This window comes from Gopherus evgoodei, unplaced genomic scaffold (genome assembly GCF_007399415.2).
Source record: "Gopherus evgoodei ecotype Sinaloan lineage unplaced genomic scaffold, rGopEvg1_v1.p scaffold_33_arrow_ctg1, whole genome shotgun sequence".
NCBI lineage: Eukaryota > Metazoa > Chordata > Testudines > Testudinidae > Gopherus > Gopherus evgoodei.
This window is the reverse complement of record NW_022060005.1, coordinates 4,185,395-4,203,304: the sequence shown is the minus strand read 5'-3', so window position 1 is coordinate 4,203,304 and position 17,910 is coordinate 4,185,395. Positions and strand designations below refer to the sequence as shown.

The 17,910-nt window shown below is 44.3% G+C and overlaps 3 non-coding genes across 3 annotated transcripts; all 3 read left to right on the top strand.

Moving 5' to 3' along the window:
* Positions 1-14,124: 14,124 nt before the first annotated feature.
* On the top strand, positions 14,125-14,202 carry LOC115641245. The gene has a single exon (XR_003998044.1). It is a non-coding gene; the product is annotated as a small nucleolar RNA SNORD126 (small nucleolar RNA).
* Positions 14,203-15,293: 1,091 nt separating this feature from the next.
* Positions 15,294-15,371, top strand: LOC115641242. Its single transcript, XR_003998041.1, has one exon. It is a non-coding gene; the product is annotated as a small nucleolar RNA SNORD126 (small nucleolar RNA).
* Positions 15,372-16,141: 770 nt separating this feature from the next.
* LOC115641249 lies at positions 16,142-16,289 on the top strand. Its single transcript, XR_003998048.1, has one exon. It is a non-coding gene; the product is annotated as a small nucleolar RNA SNORA79 (small nucleolar RNA).
* Positions 16,290-17,910: the final 1,621 nt, after the last annotated feature.

Below are 17,910 nucleotides of genomic sequence, written 5' to 3'. Positions count from 1 at the left end.
ATGGCAGACAGCTGAAAAGTGATAACTTTTTATAAGTGCTTGTATACAAATGCTAGAAGTCTAAATACTAAGATGGGTGAACTTGAGTGCCTGGTATTACATGAGGTTATTGATATAATAGGCATCACAGAAACTTGGTGAAATGATGATAATAAAAGGAACACAGTAATACCAGGATACAAAATATGTTGGAGTGACAGAGTAGGTCATGCTGGTGGGGAAGTGGCACTATATGTGAAAGAAAGCAGAGTCAAATATAGTAAAAATCTTAAATGAATCAATCTGTACCACAGAATATCTATAGATAGAAATTCCATGCTTGAATAATAAAAATATAGCAGTAGGAATATACTACCAATCACCTGACTGTGATAGTGATTGTGAAATGCTCAGAGATTAGAGAGGCTATAACAATATAAAATTCAATAATAATGGGGGATTTCAACTATCCCCATATAGATTGCGTCCATGTCACCTCAGGACAGGATGCTGAGATAAAGTTTCTAGACACTATGAATAACTGCTTCTTGGAGTAGCTAGTCCTGGAATCCACAAGAGGAGAGGCAATTCTTGATTTAGTCCAAAGTGAAGCACAAGATCTGGTCCAGGAGGTGAATATAGCTGAACCACTCGGTAATAGTGACCATAATATAATTAAATGTAACATACTTGGGGTGAGAGGTGATGGGGACAACACCAAAGAAACCCACCACTGTAGTATTTAACTTCAGAAAGGGAAACTACACGAAAATGAGGAAGCTAGTGTTGGTGTCACTAAGCATAACCCTATGTAACTCGGGAGGGTGGAAGGCCACAAGAGTATGGAGCCTTCCTGGTTTTAGGCCTCAGCAGACAAGAGTCCCTCCATGTTTGAACTTTAATCGACCTAAAAGGCCAGGTGTAACAGCCGTTATCAGTTGCAACAGTTCTAACTGGTCTAAAGCAGAAATAATGAGGCCTGTGCACCTTTAGCAGAAGGACAAGATAACTTGCCGAAGGAAAACTTACTAACGAGCTGCTGTGGCCAAGATTACTTAATGCACCTGCGCTTATGTAATTGCTACAGGGGGAGGAAGGAGGAGGAGGGAGGGGAAACCAGGGATTGCTAGTCAGTGAGAAAAGTTCTCATGGATATAAAGGAACAGACTGCTTGTTTTAGGTGTGCTTGATCTGAGTCAATCTCCCTGCACCGCTTTGAGATCTCAAATAAACTTGGTTTGCTTCTCCACCCTGGTGTGTTTATTGGCGCGGCACACCAGGCGACGGACCCCCCCCGCTGTTGCTTGGCCTCAGGCAGTTATCTGCTGGCAACAGTTCTTGGCGCCCAACGTGGGGCGTTGAGGCTAAAATTAGCCTTGCCTGGATCCCTTCTGGTGGTCGACGGATTGCGGCGACGACCGACGCCGAGCACACACCGGTGACTTCACCAGGGGCCTCGGCGGAGAGGCAGTTCGACTGATCCCAGAGGGCACAATGGTGCAACGCGCTCGAGTAGTGGAGAAGCAGTTGAGGGCGACGGTGAGGAACTGGTCCCTTGGATAAGGTAGGAACAGTCCAGTGGTCTGGATTTTTGCCTGTTATGACCTGGGGATGCCCAGTGTCACCCTAGGATATGGGGCAGAGACAGAGTACAGGCAGGGCACGGTGTACACCCTTAGAATGCATTCTAGCGAATTGGGAAGTGCTTGGATCAGATCCACTAACTAAAAGCAAACTAAAAAGTTCTGTATAGTAGACTGGCCTCAATATCAACTAGAGGACCAGAAAGGTGGCCACCGGAAGGGTCACTTAATTATAACATGATCCTCCAATTACTCCTGTTTTGTCAGTAAATGGGTAGCTTCTGAAGCTGTTTGTATGGAGGGCTCTTGTAAAAATACCCCGCTGTAGCTCCAGTTCTTCCCTCTGTCTGGCAGAGTGCAAGGATGCAAAAAGCAGGTTAGGGATAGTGCAGGGACAAAGGAGGGACCTGTCTAGAAAGGGGAGACCCTATGTCCTAGTGCACTCTCTCCCTGTTGTAGCTAAAAAGCAAGATCAGATGCAGAATGGTACTGGGGGCCAGTGTGAGTGATTGTTACCGGAAGACGCCCAGAGTACCCTGTGAAGCAAAAGCTCGTGACCAGGACTACTCTAACGCAAGCCCGGTAACTAGTGGATCTTTAGGAGGTCTGACCCATGGTGGGCTGACTTGGCCTGGCATCGTCTGGTGAGGAAGCTGCCTGGGTCTAGGAGTGTGTGTACCCATCTTCCCTTCCCCTTTCCTTTCCGTGTGGGCTACTGACAGTCTGATCATCTCACTGGATGCAATCAGAGTAAGCGGCGCCGTCTCCCAGAGACTAGCCGACGCTCTTTGCTGAAGGGAGGTGTAGGAGGGTCGTGGCCATCCTCGTTAGCCTCTCCTGTGTGAGTACCCTGTAGGGAAAAATCCTTAGTTTATGAGCCGCTAGCGCAGACAGGGCACCCTCCCTGTGTGTGTAAGTGGAAAATGGGTGGGGGGGGGCAGTCTAAACATTCCACCTCACCCCCTAGGGTACCCCAGCATATTACATGTACGTACATTATGGTTCAACAACCTGCAGGTATTTAGAGAATTGGAATATTTACACGCGTGAAAATCCATCTAAACAATGCCCACTAGAAGGTACTTCAATCTAGATAAGATCATACATCTAAAAGGAGCGTTTAATCACCAAAAAGCCCTGACACAGGGTGAGCAAATTTGTCTATTGAGGAAAGGAACGGGTTAATTTAAAAATCATCTTGGCCCAGGGATGGAACGGGGGGATTGCTCTGCGTTCAAGGTCCAGAATCAAAGCAGACTATGCTAAGTACAAAGAAAAACTGCTTTCGGCCCCAACTGGCTGTGAAGGAAAAAATATAGACAGAGGCGAACCAAAGGCAATACAAGTTACAGAACTAAGATTACATTTGCAAAGCTTAACTGTCCAGTAAGATCCAACAGTGTGCCTTTGTGACCCCGGAGCCGGTGTGGCTTGGTGACACTGAAGAAGCCGCAGGCAGCTGACCTGGACTGGAATCTCTGAAAGAGACGCTGCAGAAGATTCCAGGGTGCAAGAGAACAGCCCTCTAAAGAGCGGAAGCATGTTAGAAATTCTGGACAAGCTGTATACAGGATAATCTCCAGTCCACCTCTCCCCCCTTCTCTGAACATTATACACAGAAGTGGCCAGTCTGGACGTACGTGTGTGGGTATGAAAGGGGCTTGGGGCATTAATGTTTTCCTGAGTGATGTGGGAGCGTTCAACACTCTCTGTTGTTGTTTTATTATTTTATTAATGGAGCTTTAAAATACAGTTATATGGTGTGTTTTCTTTATCTTCCCCCAACGATCCTGTAGTGTCAGCCTGATCACCTGACACGAGGGATAGATTGATAACGGAAATTTGTCACAGTTTGGTGAGCAATTAAGAAGGGAGGAGCCCTGCAGAATTTACACCATCTATTTGTTTTACCCTTGTTATTTTGTGTTTGCTTTGCTTGGTACTGTTGGTGTTATATGTTGAGAACTGCATGAGTAAAAGTGAGTCCTAATAGGATAAGAAAATGCTATCTGGTTCTGGTTCTGTTCTGTTTAACCAGTTACTGTTGTTTTCCTGCTCTGTTCATTTGGGCGTTAGGAGTGTGGGCGGAACTGAACCTCTCGTTCGTAATTCCTCCGAGTGGAAGCCATGTGTGCGAGAAAGATCTGAGGTTGAATTGAGATCCTTCTGTCCCGTCCCTTATAGTGGTCAGTGTATAGAAGTGGGAAAGTCTGGCTTAGACTGTAATTCCCTCTGCGCTCTGTGTAATTCTCTTTTCTGTTAAGTGTCAAACAGATGAATGAGTCTCTGGGTAAACCCTCTAAGAATAGTCCTTTAAATTATATGTTAAGTAACTGGTCTTTGCCCAATGGGCCATGTGTTTTTGTCCAGGTGGCAAGCCTCATGAAGGAGGACTCGGGTAGTCTTGTGAGTAAGAATGTTTTAGGGAAGAAACCAGGAGGGGTGGGGGCTAGATGAGAAGCCCACCCTCCTAGCTAAACTGGTAGTGGAACAAGTTGGTGCCCATGGAAGGGACGGTTCAGCAAGAAAAGCAGGATCGGGCCCAGGCAGGCAGGCAACAGAGAGAGAGAGATTGGAAAGCAGGTTGGAAAACTTTAAGGGTGTAATGGAAGGAAGGAGTCAGTAAGTGTAAGCATGGAGATTTCAAATACCCAGGACTTACTTGGAATGGTGATTTAAGTTGATAAAAGTGGCTGTTGGGAGACAAGCAAGTGATTTAAGGGAGAGTGAGAAGTTAACTCTGTAGTTGCTGAACGAAACAGCAGTTGAACTTTGTAAAAATGCTAAAGAAAAAAAAGTTTTTGGTGTCTGTGAAATGTTTGTAAATAAATTCAGGCAAAGAAGTTATTGGATTGCAATCATTTGGTGTGGCTATGAACAATTTAGTTGAATTAGCTGAAGAATGTATACAGTGTTATGTAATTGAAAACCTGGGCTGCTTATGAAACAAATACAAGAAACTATGGGGTAATTCCTCTGTTTTGCCTGAAGTCAACAAGAGTATTTGTATATTTCAAGCGATGATTGTCTGCCCAGAAGGGGTGGGTAGACCTCTCTTTTTTTTTGTCTTTCAGATAATCAGTGAAAACTGATGCCAGCTGAACAGCATTCAACGTACCATGCATTTACTGGCACAATAGGAATCATGTTTTGTGTTCTATGTTTTGTCCTGTGGTGTTTGTCTTGTGGCCGGAATTTTTGTTTTTAATATTTTTATAAAATAGTCTAGTTTAAAATCAAACAAAAAGGTTAAATTAAAATGCAGATATTTGTTTTGTTCAACTTGGAATACAAAGTGTTTGGATAAATCAGGAGAATGTGATATACTAAAGTCTAATGCATTTCCTTAAGTAAGGAAAAGAAATTTCATTGGCCAAACTGTTAATTGCAAAATTGTTGTTAAAATTTGCATACCAACAGTCTTTGAAAGCAAAGACATGAAAAGTTAACCCACTCCCCATATTGTACATGGGATCTTTCTGGCTACCTCAGATTTCTAGCCAGAGGGCTGGGGATGGTGGAAGGCTATTGGACTAGAGGTTGTGTTGAGTGAACGCCTCAAAGTGGGTGTGCTTGTCCTGGCTTGTTGCTCCAAAGCTCTGTAATAAGGTTATTTTAGTAAAAGGGTATGTGTGGCATATATTAAATAATAAGACTAATGTACTGTATAATGACAATGTTTATGTCTTCATTGTTGGGAAGAAGGTGTATAAGTAAAAAGTGGAAGTTTCCTTTGCAGGTTAAAAGAAGCCAAGAAGGGAAGAAGGACAAAGAACAGAATTAATTAACTGAAGAAAATAAAATAAAATAGCAAGCTCAGGCTATAGATAAGACACTGACTCCATTCAAGAACACTGCTCACAGTTAAGACTTGGCTAACAACCAGGAAAAGGAGGGCTTAAATTTGCCCACGCAGGTATGAGATTTGCAAAACATTGCCAGGCACTAATGAAATGTGTTAAGTTTCTTTTCTCACACGTAAAGAAGGGCTACCCAAAGACACTAGCGGCCCTGCCAATCCTTGGAACCAGGAGACGGGATTGATGTAAAGGTCCACCAACAAAAGACTGCCTTGGCTCCATGCTGGAAAGGCCCTTATTAAGTCCTGCTACCTACCAACACCGCTGTGAAGTGCCAAAGACTGACTGCTTGGACCCAAGATTCTCACTGCAAAAAGAATTCTCCTACTGATGATTAGCCTATTTCACCTTCTAGCTCCACTGTGCCTTCTGGACAGTAGGGAAAAAGTACAAGGATGCTGCACCACGACTGTTTTGGGAAAGAAGAAGGAACACTCGCTCCACTGAAATTGCCAAAGTCCAGGAATTCCTGACTAGAAAGGACATTTGTGGGACCCATGTTTGGGAATGTGGTATTAATTGGATTTTGGGGTTTATTCTACAGGCTGCGCCCTGTGTTTCGGATAAATCCTTCAGCATATATATCTCTCTCTAATTGGATTTTAAATAACAAGTACCCAAAGAGTTTGTTCTGCTACTAAAAATTTTACCCGTATTGAAACCATTCCAGTGACTAATAATGTATGCTATTAATGGAAATGCCTTTTGACAGTACCTGAGAATAGTTAAATAACAGGTGTATTATAGTACTACACCAAGAAAAGATGGTATTAAATATAACTGAGGCTGGGAAGGCATTGCAGTGGGATCTAGTATGTTTAGGAATTCGCAATTTCCTAAATGACCAGCTGATGGCCATTCGGAGTGATCTTGAGTACCAGACTTGGCCCACTGCCCTTACAGACGCATCAGGAATACCACCTGATCTGTGATCATGGAGACATACTTGGACACTTCCTGGATGGAAGTGTGGCTTCCCAGGGCTGGGTGTGCGCCCTTATAGGGGATGAATACTGTACTTATGTCCCAGAAAGCGCACAGGATATTAACAAGCACATCCTGTCAGCCAAACAGGCTTTTGAACAGTGGAAGGCCCAGGAAAGGAAACCTACTCTTTCTGATTCCCTCTGGGGCTGGTTACTCAACCTGGGAGAACTAGAGGAAGGTATTGTTCACCTCCTGCTCACTGGTGTGGTGTTGTGTATTGTTACTCTTCTCTTGCTTGCTTGCTGTAAAGCACTCCAGCTCCCTAGAGCTTAATCACATGTTATCCTTTAAATGTGAGAACACTCAGCCAAAAGTTTGTTGAGTATTCTCAAAGGAGGGAGTTGTTGGTGTCACTAAGTATAACCCTATGTAACTCGGGAGGGTGGAAGGCCACAAGAGTATGGAGCCTACCTGGTTTTAGGCCTCAGCAGACAAGAGTCCCTCCATGTTTAAACTTTAATCGACCTAAAAGGCCAGCTGTAACAGCCGTTATCAGTTGCAACAGTTCTAACTGGTCTAAAGCAGAAGTAATGAGGCCTGTGCACCTTTAGCAGAAGGACAAGATAACTTGCCGAAGGAAAACTTATTAACGAGCTGCTGTGGCCAAGATTACTTAATGCACCTGCGCTTATGTAATTGCTACAGGGGGAGGAAGGAGGAGGAGGGAGGGGAAACCAGGGATTGCTAGTCAGTGAGAAAAGTTCTCATGGATATAAAGGAACAGACTGCTTGTTTTAGGTGTGCTTGATCTGAGTCAATCTCCCTGCACCGCTTTGAGATCTCAAATAAACTTGGTTTGCTTCTCCACCCTGGTGTGTTTATTGGCGCGGCACACCAGGCGACGGACCCCCCTGCTGTTGCTTGGCCTCAGGCAGTTATCTGCCGGCAACACTAGTCACAAAAATGAAATGTCTGCAAGCTTCATGGGAACTTCTAAAAACATCATGATAGATGCTCAAATTAAATGTATATCCCACATTTAAAAAACACAGTAAGGGGACCAACAAAGTGCCACCATGACTAAAAAATAAAATAAAAGAAGCGGTTAGAAGCATAAAGGCATCTTTGAAAAATTGGAAGTTAAACCGTACTAAGGAAAATAGAAAGGAACTTAAACTCTGGCAGGTCAAGTGTAAAAGTTTAATTAGGCAGTCCAAAAAAGAATTTGAAGAGTAATTAGCCAAAGACTCAAAAACTAACAGCAAAACAAATTTTAAGTACATGCAAAGTGGGAGGCCTGCCAAACAATCAGTGAGGCCACTGAACAATCGATGTGTCACTGCGGAGAAGCTAAATCAATTCTTTGCCTCTGGCTTCACTGCAAAGTATGTGGGGGAGCGGGGGGTTGAAAGTCCAGATTCCAAGGTTTTATTCCCAGTTTTGGGAGGAGAATCTAATTTAGTGGTCAGAAAAGGAGGACGTGGAAGTCAGGACCCCTGGGTGTTATACTGTGCTCCAGGAGGTAGGTGAGTGGGTGGTTATAAAGGGGACAGGAATCACGACACCTGGGTTCTATACTCATCTTGGCCAGTGACTCAGACGAGTTACTTGAGCCTAGATCTCACAGATATTTAGGTGCTTAATTTTCAGTGGGAGTTATATGCCTCGATACCTTTGAGGATCTGGGCCTTCACCTCTTTCTGTGCCTGTTTCTCCACCCATAACATGGCTACAATGATACCTACCTTTGTACTAGAGACAGAAAGGAAAATTTTATTGTGAAGTACACCAGTTTAAACCTGGAGCAACTTCACTGAAGATAATGGGGTTATGTCAGTGTAATCAAGAGAACAGTCTGGTAGGAAACATTGTACACAAGAGATTTTATTATTTTCCTTTGCAGATTTTGCCAAGATTTCCCACATTTATATTACCCGCAAATGTTATCGATGTCCTGCATTGCAGATCCTTCCCACAGCTTTTGTTGACTCTGAATCTGTATATATATTAGGGTTGCCAAAGGTATTTAAGCAAATTAGGTGCCTAACCTTATGGGAGTTAAGTGCCTAGCTACTTTTGAAATTTGGCTCTCTATTGCCAGTATCCTTCTGTATTGTCCAGTCCTGGGATTTCAGAATCAGGAAAATCCCAAATGCTATATAAATGTGAATTTTTTTATTGATAGTACACTATTTGTAAAGGTTTGGAGATCAAAATAACCCCAAAATTCCAGGGCTAAATTTTTCAAAACCAGGAGCTTAAATTTTTATTCCTACACCCTGATTTAGCCTCCTAAATAAGTGACTTTCAGAAATGCTGAGTAGGGTTATTCAGCACTTTTGCATATCAGCTCCATTTAGACCCTACAATCAGGATTTCTGGACAGTTCCTCTAAGAACTCCAGCCTGGCTTTTAAAATTATGGCCCAAGATTGCATTCTCTAATACAGACTGAAAAATCTTTTTGAGAGATTTCACAGAAAACCACCGATTTCTATCACACATTTTTCCTAAAACCAGCTCTGTAAAGGTCTCTAGCCACATGGTTTGAAACCTCAACGGATTAGTATTTGACCATCGTGCCTTTTTGATTCAAGGAAATGAGAGACTGACAGATTTATGCTCTCAGCCAATTGCAAAGCTGCTCTCTTCTCTGTCCCACCTACCACTTCCTCTCATCTTTCTCTCTATCATCATCACTGTGATTCATGCAGGTACCGTGCTCCCAGAGCAGCGTGCTTGGTAAGTTGCAAGCTCTTTACCTTGGTTTGAATCCTTCGTCATTCACCCATGTTTTAGGATTGGAATAAATGTAGTTAAACTGTCTGTGGTGGAGAAAGATTTTCCCATGGATTGAATTTGGTTTTAGGACTGTTGAATTCAGAATCCATAGGCCACCCCTTTACGTAGGGCCAAAGGCAGGGGATTAGTGGGAAAGTGATTTGTTAAAACTGGTGATGTGTGATCTTCAGCGACACCCCTGAAATCCCCATTGACTTTGCAGTCCCTAGGTGAAACAGATGGCATGATTTGTTCCTGCGTTTTAGTAAATTACTGTGTGTCTGCAGTGTTCCTCTTCAGGTCTGCATGAAGTCACACATGCTGTAGAATGAGTTTATCCATCTCTTTCTCTTCTCCCTGCCCCTGTATGATTTGATGACTTGTTTTGGGGCACCCAGGAAGTGTGCTGCAGAGCTCGGAAGCTGAGGCAGGAGTTCTGATGCTTAATTCTGCCCTTTGCTCCAGCAGATTCCCTTCCAGAGCTGTGAGTAGAGAGCAAAGCCCTGAGATCCACTCCTCCTGCCATAGGCAAACCATCATAAACAGCAGCAGATGTTTTTATGTACAGATCTGTTTTTAAGAGGAAAAACCACATGGTGGGTGAGCTGGTGAAGGCTGAATAAAGGATGTCCCTGCTGGGGAGGGAGGCTGGGTTAGCAAGGTGCCTTCTGCTGCGTGTTCTAGCAGTCTCTTCAGGGGTGTGGAGTGAGCTGGAAGTGGATTTGACTTGGTATTCAAAAATGCTGCTGGTGGTAATGGTGAAATAGCCCACGCTGTGTGTGACCCATGTGCTGGGGGAGAGTGTGGGAGCTGAAGGTGACTTCAGGCCTCAGTTTTGGTCTGGCTATTCTCCCCACTTTATAAACTGCATGCTGCACCACTGAAGTAAATAAATGGAAGCTTAATTACAAGAGAAGAAAGTTGAGCGAGCTCTGCTGGCTTTGAAACACAGTGTGGATTTCAGAGGCTGTCTTGAGCCAAATCTGACTCCAGTGGTAAAACTTCCACCTGCTTTGCTGAACCCCATGTGCCATCCAGACTCCCTTTTAAAAAAGCAGTTTCATGATGGGGGTGCATGAGCAGGGAGTTAAGACTCCTGGGTTCTACCCCAGCCCTGGGAGGGTAGTGGGGTCTAATGGCTGGTGGGCTGGGAGACAGGACTCCTGACTGTTGGCTCTGATGCTATTCCAGGGCTGACCTTGAGCAAGCCACTTTGCCCTTGCCCCTCTGTACCTCAGTTTCCTCACCTGAACAATGTAAATAATAATTCATGGGAAGCATGTGATGCTTGATTCATTCGTGATTATAAAATACTCAAATCTTTAGATGGGAGTTCCTAGAAAGAGAGCAAATTATCAAATATTGTTGTTTTTGATCCCTTATTAGCTACTAGTGGTTGGGTACTTCATAACCTGTGAGTGATCCCAGACTGCAACTTTTACCTGATCTGTAGCACCTACCACGATAAAGAGAGCCAACAACTTTTATGCAGGTTAGAAAGATATCCAAGAGCCCAGTATCTGAAGCCTCAAAGGATTTCAGATACAGAATGCAAACGCCATAGGCTGCAAGCAGCCAGGCTTTAACAGAAAGGTTCCCTGCCCTGCTCTGGGGGTTGGATCTGCAAGTGAGGCAGTGGGATAAAGTCTGGAGGCTGATTCAGGGCAGTAATGGGTTCAGTTAAGGATTATTCTAACACAGAAGCTTAGAGCTAGGTAGAATGTGTGGCCTAACAGGCCTGTCATCTTGGGGTTAGTGCAGGATTGTTCCCTACAGTCTGCTTTCTATCACTTTGTTCAGTCTAGTTTTAAAAATCCCAAAGTAAATCAGGAAGAGCTGGGACTGGAAGTGTAAAGTCTTTTGGCTGAGAGGAAGGATGCACCAGCAATTAGGGTGCTAGCCTGGGATTTGAGAGACATGGGCTTAATTTCCTGCTCCACCACAAACTTCTTGTGTGACCTTGTGCAAGTTTTAGTCTCTCTGGGCCAGATTGGTATAAGTACGTGGGCACCTAAAGATGCAGATCATAGATTCTTAGGGTTGGAAGGGACCTCAGGAGATCATCTAGTCCAACCCCCTGCTCAAAGCAGGACCAATCCCCAAATGGCCCCCTCAAGGTTTGAGCTCACAACCCTAGGTTTAGCAGGCCAGTGCTCAAACCACTGAACTATCCATTCTTGACTGTCATGGATAGTGAGATGTTCAGAAGTGCCTAGGTGCCTAAAACCTACTGATTTCAATCCGCCTCTTTAGGTGCCCACAGACATTTAAAAAACTGGCCCTCTGCCTCAATTCCCCATCTGTAAAATGTGGATAATAGCAATGCCCTACATAACCAGGAAGAAATTGTAAGGTGCTCAGCTAGCTCCCATTATCAACTCTGTTTCTGGTACTGGGAGGAGGTGCTGCTTACTTAGAGAAGAGTGAATTGAGATTGACCTTCATTTGGTTCTATTCATGGCTCTGCCTCTCGCTGTGTGACCTTAGGCAAGTGATTTGCCACTCTGTGCCTTAGTTTCCCCAGCTATACAGTGGGGATGATATTGACTTCACAGGGTGAATGAGACTTAATATTTATAAAGCACTTGGGCTGGGATTGTCAGAGGAGCCTAAGGGGATAAGTAAGGTGCCTAATTCCCTTAGACTCCTCTGAAAGCCTTTGTTGGAGATTTTTGGAAGAAAGGAGCTAGAGAAGGACAAACCCTTATTACTGTATTAATTTTAGTGGGTGTAGCTTCTGCATTATTGGTGACTTGCTGCTGCTTACTCCTAAAGGTGGGAACATCCTGCTGTGGAGTCTTTTACAATCCTATCTCTCTGTAACTTTTAAAAATCATTTTTTTGACATAGCTATGGCAGGGTTGGATGTGGTCTGGTTGCCATGTTTTGGTCTGTGTATCCTAAACCACTGTTGGTATCTCTTCATTTTAGGCTGAAAATGGAATTGATGAACTGGAAGGAAACAGTTGCTTTGGAGAAAGGCCACGTTCCAGATATGGGGCTCAGTGAGCTGGTATGAGATTGGCTTTTTACAGAGGAGTGGAGAATCCCTGCCCAGGGGATTAAACACTACATAACAGCAAAACTGTCAAAATCTAGGGGCAACTATAATGGATAGAACAGGGGGGCTAGGAGTTAGGACTCCTGGGTTCTACTCCCAACTCTGAGGGAGTGTGGACTAGTGGTTAGAGCAAGGGGGAATCACTTCTAGTTGTAGAGAAGGGACCTGGGAGTCAGGACTCCTGGGTTCTGTTTGGCTACCTCTCTAAGTGCTATAACAAGACCTAAAATTTCCAACCTGGAGAGAGGACTCCAGGGTATTCCTGTTAGGTGGTCTGGCAGGCCTAATCCTATCCTGATCTATCTCCCTTCCCTCAAATAGTGCAAGCTGAGGTGTGTCAAACCTTCAGCTTTGGCATTGGTAATATAGCAGATGTTTTTCAACTCTAACTTTATCAAAGTATCTGTTACCAGCTGTGTTGACCAATCCAACCTTCAGCTGTGGCAGTGGAGTGTAGGTGTGACTTGTGATTTCACATGTCTTGAGGCCTTCAGATTTTAAGTCCTCATTGTCCAGGAGTGGTTCATCTCTTCCTCCTGCCACTGCAAATAAATTAATGCTTTCTGTCTGAAGCTGTTCGGTCTTTTGCTTGAGCCCTTAACAAAATACTTAACAAAATTTGAGATCCTGCCTGCTCACTGTGGATGTTAAAAGGGCCATGTGATCTTTTGTAAGTATCAGGAGGGAGATTACCCAGTTGTCCACTAAAATATTCCCCTCCCTTTTCCTGTTGCACTTTGCGCTCGCTGCCTCCCTCCACCCCAAAGATGACTTCCTTTTACTCCTGCTGTTTTCCCCTCCATGTATAGTGTTTTCTCTTTCTGCCTAGATATGCTTCCTTAGAACTGGGCTGTGGTGTGCTAGGATTTAGATATAGATGCATCCAGTGGCAACTTTGATCTCTGGTGTAGCTGCTACAGTAGGAGAGGAAGAGGCTGTGTTGGTTCTCTCTTATGAATGTTTCTTTGCCCATTTCAGATTGTGAAGAGGCTGAGGATGAAGACTGACTCCCCACTCCCATGAAATGATCGGGGCTGAAGTGGAAAAATTAAGTAACGTAACTGAATCTTGAAAATGGTCTGTAATGAAACATCCTTGATCTGAGCCCCAAGGACAGTAGGGTAAGGACCTCCAACTGAGTAAGGCCTTAAAGAAAAGGGATTGAGTGGTTTTATGGCCTACCTGAGCTGAGATAAAGATAATCAGCTCCTGTACTTTTAAGGCTTGCTCTGGTCTCTTAGGAAGTAGCCAGGGATGTGTTGCTAGAGGCAGAATGCTTGACTTTATGGGCCCATCCACTGTTTTATTAGCTGTGTTACACTGTAGCCTAGAGGCCCTACTGTGCTAGGGTTTGTACAGACACTTTATTAGAGACCATCCCTGTCCCAAAGATATTTGTTGGCTTTGTCTACTTAGGTTATAAAGGATGGAAAAGAGGAAGTGTCAGCATTGCAGATGGGAAACTGAGGTGCAGAGAGCTGAAGACTGAAATTTTCAAAGGAGCCCAGTGGAGCTAGGTACCCAGATCTGAGATTTAAAAGGATTTGTTTGAGGTCACCCAGGGAGTCTGTGGCAGAGCTGAGAACTGAGCCCAAATGTCCCAGTCCAGAACCGTCACCACACAACTGTTCCTGTGTTTGAGGCACTTTTTAATCCTTCAGTTTCCATGGCGAGACCTATGTTCCTATGTCTCAGACTCCAGAAATATTGGGGATAAGGTCCTCGTTCTTGTGGCATGAGTGCCCCTTGGACAGACACTTAGTATTGGGGAAAGTGCGCTGCTGTATGAGACAGCCCATAATTGGATGCATGGGAGCTATCTTGAGGGTGAGTGTGGAGGGAAGACCCGGCCTACAAGAAGTTTCTTCTCAGACCCATGAGACCCCTCTTTTTGCCATTGGTGATGTTGCAGCTGGGTTTGAGGGCGTGGGTGGGGTCTGCCATGATGAACTGTATGTTCAGTCGATCTTTCACCTGATCCACCCTGATGCCACAGGTGCCCTCAGCAGACCCCACTACACCAGGGAAGGAGAGAGGCATTAACTCCCTGTGTGGCTTCCATTTCAGGCCTGCAGTGAAATCTGGGCATTTCCCATACTAGATGGGGTCAAGGTTTAAGGCCAGGAAGTTTAAGACCATTATAGTCATCTAGTCTAACTTCCTGCATTGTAGGGGGGCATAGAACATCACCTAGTAACCCCAACTATGACTCCCTAACTCCTTCCCCTTTCTAAAACTCAGCTGTTCTCCCCGCATGGTCTTTTAAAATAGTTCCCTGCACTAGCCCTTTCCTCACAGCGTCTCCAGGTAACTTCACAGTGCCATTTCCTTGTCTGTAACTGCTGTGCCCTTAGCAGCTGCTCGTATGGCCATATTGAAAAGCCAGATCTTCGTACACCAGAAGGAACTGTTAGATTGCCTAGTCTGATCTCCAGTTTAATACTGGCCAGAGAATTCAGTCTGGATTGGAAGACAGCAAGGAATGGAGCATCCACCGTCCCTTGGGAGTTTGTTCAGTCACCCTCACTGTTAGAAACGTGTGCGTTATTTCTAATTTGAATGTGCCTGGCTTTAACTTCCAGACATTGGTTTTGTTCTGCCTTTCTCCACTAGATTAAAGAGTCCTATAGGACCCTGTATTTTCTCCCCATGAAGGTTCTTGTACGCTGTAATTAGGTCACCTCTCTCAAGCTTCTTTTTCTTGATTTAAACTAAACAGATTGAACTTCTTAAGTCTCACTATCAGACATTTTCTCCAGCCCCTGAATCACTTTTATGGTTCATTTCTGAACCCTCTCCAGTTTTTCAATGTCCTGTTTAAAATCTGGACACCAGAACTGGATGTGGTATTCCAGTATCAGACTCACCAGTGCCTTATACAGGGATAAAATCACCTCCCTGCTTCTAGTAGCTACTCCCCTATTTATGCATGCAGGGATTTTATCTGTCTTTCAGGTGAAGTTGGGAAGCCAGGGAGTCCATGTTGCAACGTGAGGAAATTGGGTAAGGAAGCAGCTAAAAATCTCAAACACTTGAGGTCTCAGAGTCGTGGTGGTTTGTGTGTGGGAGGGGCAACCACATTGCCACTTTTAGGACTAGGAGGGGTCTGCTGTGATGAACTGCATGTTCAGTCCATGTTTCACCTTATTTACCTTGATTACACATATGCCCTGAGCAGACTAATGAAACAAACACCTGTAGCTGAAGTCTGATTTGGGGGGGAGAAACTGATGTTCTAATGGTTTCCAATGCAACCATATGTAAAGTCCCAGACAGTGAGGGGAATAAGTAGCAGATCCAGGGGACCTCTTCAGAAACATGGATCTGATTTCTGTGCAAATGAAGAAGGAACAGAGATACAAGGAAGTGAGTTTTCCCTTTAGCTGGTAGCATGCTCTTTTAATAAATAAGGTCATGACCTGGAAATAATTCCTCTTTGCTTCTGTAGGGGCAAGAACTCTGAAGACAAGATTGGCTGGTTTTGCTTCTCCCTCCTCACCCTGGATCCTTTATAGGAATCACAGATGTAAGTGCTGCAGGAAGGTTGTATCCATCCAGTTTCTTAGTGTGGTCCCAAATTGGTACCCCCACCCAATGTCACCATCGAGGAAGGTGTGGAACAAAAAAGGGGTACTATGGTAGACATAGTTTTCCAGCAGTTAACAAATGTCTGGCATAGGGTGCATCATGCATTCCTCATTCAGAACTTATTCAGTGACAAACAGTCTCTGAACTGATCTTCCAAACATTGCCAGGCTGCCTTTCAGTGCCTGAAGCTGCAGGTGCTTTCAGAAAGCCATATCTTTCTGCACATATGAACGGGAACTCCCTGCTGCAGAACTTTACTGAGGTAACTGCTTAGTAAAGGTTTGCTATTTGGGGAAATTCACGGGTGTTCTTTCTAGGGAGTCCTCTTGCTCTCAGAGTTGTTCATTTAAGGAAGAGTGGCCAAGATGACCGTTCCTCTTGTTGCCACGAGCCATGGGCAGTGGGATTTTGTGTCATCGCAGATTAAACTTGGCCTTTCTTCACTCAGGGTGCTCTTAGATGGATTTGGCTGTCCATTAGCACCTTCTGAATTTTGCGGGGTGAGATACTCAGAGGCAGAAGGGGACTGGACTTTGGGGACAGAAATAGGATTTAAAAACAACCTGCTCTGTACATATTGCTCTGTAAACTTTAGGCCGTGGACTGTAGTAACCAGATAGTAATTTTCAATGTGAGATGAAAGATAGCCTGCACTGAGGCACTAGGAGCTATGCTGTCCTCAGCTGGGAGGAGTTAGCTTCAGTGCACCAGCTGGGTTTCCAAGACACAACTGTGTGCTGCATTCTGCATCTGTGAACCTTTATCTTTACAGGGATGATTTGAGATGAACCTTAAAGGAAAGGAAAATGTATCTTTCTCTCCACCAGCATCAACTGTAAGAGAGAATTTGGGGTCTGAAGATTAAAAGATTTGCCCCATCTCCGATCTGCATCACAAAGACTCTTTGAAGTTATGTCCAGGAAAGACTATACTAAAAACAGGATAAATAATAAAACTAGATTGAATGGATGTGTAAAAGTTGGGTGTTATTTGTACAAAAGGGCAGTGGTAGAACTGGGGGAAATGGAGCTTTCTCAACTGTAATCCACTGGTCTGAATTCAGCCCAGGTCAATAGTGGCTGTAGTTGGGATTTTCATAGGAGATTTAAGGGAGCTGGATGCCATGCTGCTTTAGGCTCCTTTGAAAATCCCATCTTTAATGCATTGCAATTTTCAGTTGCCCTTTCTTGAAATAAGCTAGGGCTTGATCTCATAAAATATCTGAACAGATATTGTAAAACTCCTAGTCACTAGTATCTATGCACTTGTACAAAATTGAGGATCAGGATGTTAACCAACATTGATCTATTTACTGCTGTGTCCAAAATTACTTTTCATTCTTCCATGAATTGACTCCACTATGTCCACTATCTGTTTTCTACTACCAACACCATTTAGATTAGGCTGAGATTTTCAGATGCACTCAGGATTTGGACACCCGGTTCCCATTTAAAAAATAATGGGGAATTTAACAGGCAAATCCCATAGATTTGAAAATCTTAACCTAAATGCATTTAAACCATGTCTCCCCCACCCTGCAGGTGCACACTCGCTCCTCTGACACCAGCTCAGACCTTTATTTTGTGCTTCGAATGTTGGCATCCTCTATCATCCTGTTTTCTCTTCACTCCAAATAAACAGATGTAGATCCTTTCCAATTGACCTGGGGGCCACCACTGCAGTCCTGCTACATCTTGTAGCTGTTGTGCTGAACAACTGGGAGACAGTGAGAGAGATGGAGCTGAGAGGCAATGCTATGTGAACCAAATTCAGCAACATGTGGTTTTGAGTTTAGGTAACCAGGAGAGTTCTACTGAAGTCAGGACAAATTTTCAGTGTCACAAGCAGAGATGCCAAGCTGGACCCTCAAAACCAGGGCCATCTTAGGCTACGTCTTCACTACCGGCCGTATCGGTGGGTAGCAATCGATTTCTCAGGGATCCATATATCGCGTCTCATCTAGACGCGATATATCGATCCCCGAACGAGCTCCTCTCAAGTCCAGAACTCCACCAATGAGAACGGCGGTAGCGGAGTCAACAGGTGGAGCTGCGGACGTCGATCCCGCGCCGTGAGGACGGTAGGTAACTCGATCTAAGATACTTCGACTTCAGCTACGCTATTCACGTAGC